Here is a 6,202-nt window from a genome sequence, read left to right on the forward strand (position 1 = left end):
CTAGAATAATTACGACTATTTAAAAAAAATTTTTTGTAACTACAAGCATCTAAACTAAACAAGAGCTGGACTTTGTTTAAGACACCATCCTTTTAGTTTATCATTCCAACCGTCTGGACTCCCAGCTCTATTTCCTTTCCTTTTTACCTTTACTCCTCATATCAGCTTCTTTGTCCATCAAGTTAATTATTCTGGTAAGAGTGTCATAAATTTCTCACTTGAAAACCCATAGACAACATCCTCCTTTGTCCTGTCAGAAGGATACTGAGGACAGCTTAATGCATGAAATTACTGGAAAACAAGGAACACATGTAGCTCCAAGGCCAGAAAAGGAATCATAAGACAAGATACAGAGACCAGGCCCAGAAGTAGAAGAAATGTTGAATTAAACATACTAGGTGCTATTCAAATGGTTTCCCACTCCACATGTATACGAAAGTTGAATTCCTAGAAACAAATGCAATGAATTAAGAGTCAAATTAAAGAGTTGAATTGCCTATGTAACAATTCTACTGAATTAATCAATTAAAAGGCAAAAGAGAAAAGGAAAAGCTTGGAGTGCAGAACAATGCTACTCAGAGACCAAGCTGTAGAGTAGGATCCGGATATAGACAAAACTTACCCTCCAGTTCAGCATGGTGACTTTAGCTAGCACATACTGGAAGTGGCAAAGAGTATTATGTAAGGAATATGGGAACCGATAGTCGAGACGACTCCATTATTGTCAGAGGTAGGACAGCACCAGCATCTATTCTCAGAAGTCAGTGCATCGGGTTTGGAGCATAAGGTATACAGATGTGCAAGAGGAGAAACTGAGCACAAGAGGAACATTGCAAAACAAAATCAATACACTGAGGAGCAACATTAAGATCAGAGAGAGAATTAGGATCGATGTGTCTTTGGATTTGGTTGACAGAGGCTGAGCTAAATGTAAGTTTATTGTTTTAACTGTGCCTCTTCTCTTTTTCCCTCGTACCTACACCTTCACCCTGGTGCAGCCTGACAGTCAGGTGGCTGTTTGTTTCTCTTCCCTTCTGCCTAAGAATACTTCCTGGACTTCTCCTTTGTCTTCCTTTCTTTCCTCCATTGGAATGGACAGATTCTGAGACCCAAGCCATTGTCTCTATTCTTCTTTGTCTTATGACATTTATCCTCTTGCTTCAATCATCATCCCTTAAGAATGGCTACTACACTTAAATTTCTGACTCTGATCAAGTCAGCAATTTCTAATTGCATTTAGTATATTCATCAAGAATCTACTTCTTGCACAACAATGAAATATGTCTAATTGTTTCCCCTCATAAAGTCATTCTCTGTTTTCCCATTTCTGCTAATTTCTATACTCTTTTGTTTCTTCCAAATCACAATCCCTTGCCTCAGTTGCCTTCCCATTTTTTCTCCTTAATTGGCTACTTACCGTCAATCTCATGAAATCGTCTTTTAGATGATTTCTCAAATTTGACTCTCCCTCTCCATTTTGCTGTTTCATGAGCTGACTGGAAATCTGAAATGTCTTCCCCTCTTTTATACCTGATAATTTCATTTCTTGAAATTTCAGTCTATGCTCCATCCTTCTTAAATATGTCTACCCTATTTCCTAATCTGGCTTCATTTTCTGTAATCCCTTTTGATTTATCGATCTTATTATTAAGTTGTTATTTATATGTATGACCTTGTTGAATCCCTACATTGTATGTTGAAAAGAGTAAAAATTTCTTTGTGGGTAGATCATTTATCTTTACTTAATTTTTTTTTTTATCTTCCCCTTCATACTGACTGAAAGATATTAAGAGAATTACAGTGGCTCAATTATTTTAAAATGAGAAAACAAGCAAAGACTTACTTAATGGCAGTAATCTCAATATAAAACTAACTATGGAGACCCATTCATACAATCAATCATTAATTGATATAAATACATCCATTTAATGACTCGTTCACGTATTTTTGAAAAACATTTTCACTTTGAGCATGTGCTGTGTCATGCATTTATGCTGGCACTTTGGGTATTAAAGAAAGAAAGACATGGTCCCTAACTATATGATATTCAGTAATTTAAAAAATGATTTTACACTGTCATCATAGTTGATATGATACAGTCAACTACAGGATGTTCTGTGAAGACTGCATAGAAAAAATATTGAAACTTTAGATAAATAGATTACATTACAAATGTTTGAATGATCTCTAATTAAAATAACCTTAATAAAGAAATCATAGGTATTTTTATCTTAGAAAATATATGTACAGCTATAGACATAGTATCTGGCAATAATTGTTACCAATAATACATGTTTGTACTATATCATAGGTGAAGTGAAGTAGTAAGTTAACTGCAGAACTGAAACAAAAACACTATCACATAAACTGTTGATAATTCTATTTGAGAACTTTGCTTTCTGTTTAGATAACTTACCAATAATCAAAAAATTATAAATCACAGACTTACATAATCTACTTTCCTATAATTATTTAGGAAGAATTTTGCTATTACTACTTTTCAAAGCTTTTACTGAACTGCTAATAATAAATGTAATGATCAACTGAATTTTTTTGCAGTAGAGAATCTTGCTAACAAATTATAGAAATTTGTGTGATTAAAAACAACAGGACTTGAATTTTAAATTATCTTTATTTCTTTCTAAATAACAACACATTACAATTGCGCTTTCCAGCTCTGAAAACTTTCACAGATTTTGCATGTATCTGTCTGTATGTTGACTTTTACCAAAGAAGCTGAAGGAAATTGAGGCATGTATTGTTTTGACTCCAATAATGATGCACTTCCAAGAAGGTCTAAATAAATGGCTCTGTATCCATTTTTCATTTTCCATAGAACCAATTTGCGGAACATTTTCCCCCATCATTTATCTTTTTAGAAACTTATTCCTTGTTTTAAAATTGGTTTATCTCATGGTTTCTAGTATCTCCATCATGTTACTTTTAGAAGATGTATCCTCTTAAAAAATATCACTAAAAAATCCTCTTTGGCTTATTTATATTCATCGTGTGTGGTTCTAAATCAAATGAAGACTACTGCTAAGGAAAACAAATGGGATCTTTTGATCTTCCTTGGCTTCTTCATGTTAAAGCCTGTGTTAAGGAAGTGGAATGTATCCTGTACAAAGGTTATTTGTATCATGTCTCATTAAAGAAGAAAAAAATAAAGATTTATCAGGAAAATAGGTCATTGTAAAAAAAAAAAGAAATTAAATTAGAAAATTACTCTTAGAATATAAAAGTGATTTTTGGGGGGTGCATCTGGAGATAAACTTTCAAGGTAAAAGTGATTCAACCTGGTTCTCCTGGGTATTTTTGCTGAATTTAACTACTGTCATTCCCTGTCTTCAAAGTTTCTATTTCTTTCTCTTTAACTAACTGGTGATTGTCGTTTGGTCAGATTATGAGATTATGAACATAAAGCAACTCTCTTCCCCTTAAGCCCAGGTTTTCCTTATTCAGTGAATTCTGGGAATGTTGAGTTTTATTTTATTTGCTGGTGAACCCATTATGTTCACCAGTAGAGACCATCCAACTAGTAATAATCTCATTCTAATCATGATCTTGTTGTAGAAATACCAAGAAGACCCTTCCGTTGAACAAAACTGTATAGACGTTAAGTGTACTTTGAACCCATTAACAGACACAGAGTTTGTTTCTAAACTATGAGATGAACTTATTATGGGCCAGTTTTATTTTTGACATCTTCCACAGATCAAGAGTACAGTGAATTCCTTCTTTATTCTTAAAAATGAGAACCCAGCAGAATGAAAGTGTTGTGTTGAATGTCATTTAATTATATCTTCAAGTAGATAAAATGCTCTGTTAGAAATGAATACCACTATCTGAAAGATACTTTATTTTCAGTTTAGACGCTTGGTTTTGGTATAAGAAAAATGGAAAAAGACATACTACTTATTTGAAAAAACTAAAATAAGAATGTTAGGATTTCACACATAAATGGATATATCTTTTTCCCACATGTTGTAGTTTTGTTTGAAGCTACTGTTTCCCTGAATAGGTGCTTGTCAAGAAAAGAAAATGATTTAAATTGATATTTTACAATTAAAAAAAAAAATTTAATTGCACTTTCAGTGCAGCAGTTTTATGAATGCTGTATACATTACCTTAAAAGATAAAATAAAATTGAACACAGAAAAATATATTCTTTATGACTAAATTATAACTAGAAAATTTGGCATACAATTACGTTAAAACAAAATTAAAACACTGAGAACTGTCTTTCACCCTCCACATCATGAAATTCGTAATTTTAGCTGAGAGTACTATATCCTTTACTTCAGAGAATCTTCCACCACTTAATTTGCAGACAATTTCACTAGAAAAATGTAAAGAACAAGTAACTAAAACTAAAAGTTTAAGAAAGTACATCTATTCACATGATGTGTCAATAGGACCATTTTCAGCATTACAGTAAATCCTCCTTTGGAAGAAAGTTATTTGATAGTATCTTTAGAAACCAATTATATTGTCTGTTACAGTGAATATATTAAGTTTCCTACTGTTGCTGTAACAAATTAACACAAATTTAGTGTCTCAAAAGCACACAAATGTATTGTCTTACAGCCATGTAGGTCAGAAATAGAAATTGGGCTTCACAAGGCTGAAATCAGGGTGTTGCAGCTGTGGTCTTTCTGTAGGTTCTAGAGGAGTGTGCGTTCCCCGGCCCCTCTTCCTGGGTGCCCGACCTCCTTCTTCATCTTCAGAGCCAACAGTGAAGCATCTTCAAATCTCCCTCTGATCCTCCTTCTGTTGTCGAATTTCCTTCTCTTCCTCTGACTCCCCTGCCTCTCTCTTTCCCTTGTTAGGACCGCTGTGATTACATCACACCCACCTGAATGATGGAGGCTAAACTACCCATCTCAGGACCCTTAATGTAACCACATCCATGCAAAGTCCTTTGTGATATAAATTAATATATTCGCAAATTCTGAGGATGGGCAGGTGGACAGCTTCTACTGCAGTTACGTATGTGGAAAGGTTATTCAGGAATCCCAGTCGGTTTCATTTATTTAATTTTCTTTTCTGGTAATACAGTGACAATGATGAAAGAGAATACTGTCACTTAAATTGTTGTCCCCATATTCAGCTTGTGACCTCAATAGAATTAAGCATTATATGGCTATTTTAATGTCCTTGTAAATTTCTGATAAACTAAAACAAGGGGGCCTTTTGGAGAAAAGGAGATAAAATTTTATTAACAGCAATTAATTATTGACACTACAATTGTTTTTAAATATTTTTTTAATTGGCAAGGATTTTTTAAATTTTTAAACATTTCACTACTGTTCTCCCCATTTTATGGATGACAAAACTGAGGCTTTGAGAGATTAAGGAACTCGCTTATTAAATTTACATTTAATAAGTATCAGGCCTTCCTCTGCTGAACTTGAGTTTTGAATAACTGCAGCGTATTCTTTGTTAACTTGATACATATCTTCCTTCTGAATTTATTACATAAGTGAGAAATCTTAATCACTTTTCAGTCTAGAGTCAATACATTTGCTGGTCTTACCCATTTTGAAATGTCAAGTAAATTCCTTTAAGTTCGTTTGTATTTGAATACTAATGTTTCTCCAAAATTGATCTTAAATTAAATGTAGAGGAATTATTCTTTTTAATTTTAAGATCATGATTCTTTCCCTACAAACTATCCTGCTCGATGAGGCAGAAGAGCATATACATGTATACATTTTAGAGTAGGAAAGATATCCTTTTGAATCTTACCATTTCCTGGTTGTCTGATCTGAGGTGAATTATATTTCTAGCCCTCAGTTTCCCCTCTGACATAATGGTGATAAATAATGCTTGTTTTAGAACTGTGTTGCTCTTTATAAACTACATAGTAGCAAGTACTTTCATTCTCTGCATTCTCCATCTGTAAACACCATTGATAATATAAAGAATAATTAAATACAGTAGCAAAGTTACTGCAGTGGTGCTGGGAAGTAGAAAAAGTAAGATGTATGAGGTGAAACCCACGAATAATTTAAAGATGACGTTAAGGAGACAGCGCACTACCGACCAGCTGGGACAATAACGATAATATTGACTGAGCCCTGACCTGTATTAGGCACGTTCTGAGGCCTTTGCTGTCTTATTTAATCCTTATCACTCTCATGGATTAGGTACCAAAGATAGCATCATTTTATATATGAGGAAATTAGGGCAAAAAGAAATT

Source organism: Camelus ferus, chromosome 10 (genome assembly GCF_009834535.1).
Source record: "Camelus ferus isolate YT-003-E chromosome 10, BCGSAC_Cfer_1.0, whole genome shotgun sequence".
Lineage (NCBI taxonomy): Eukaryota > Metazoa > Chordata > Mammalia > Artiodactyla > Camelidae > Camelus > Camelus ferus.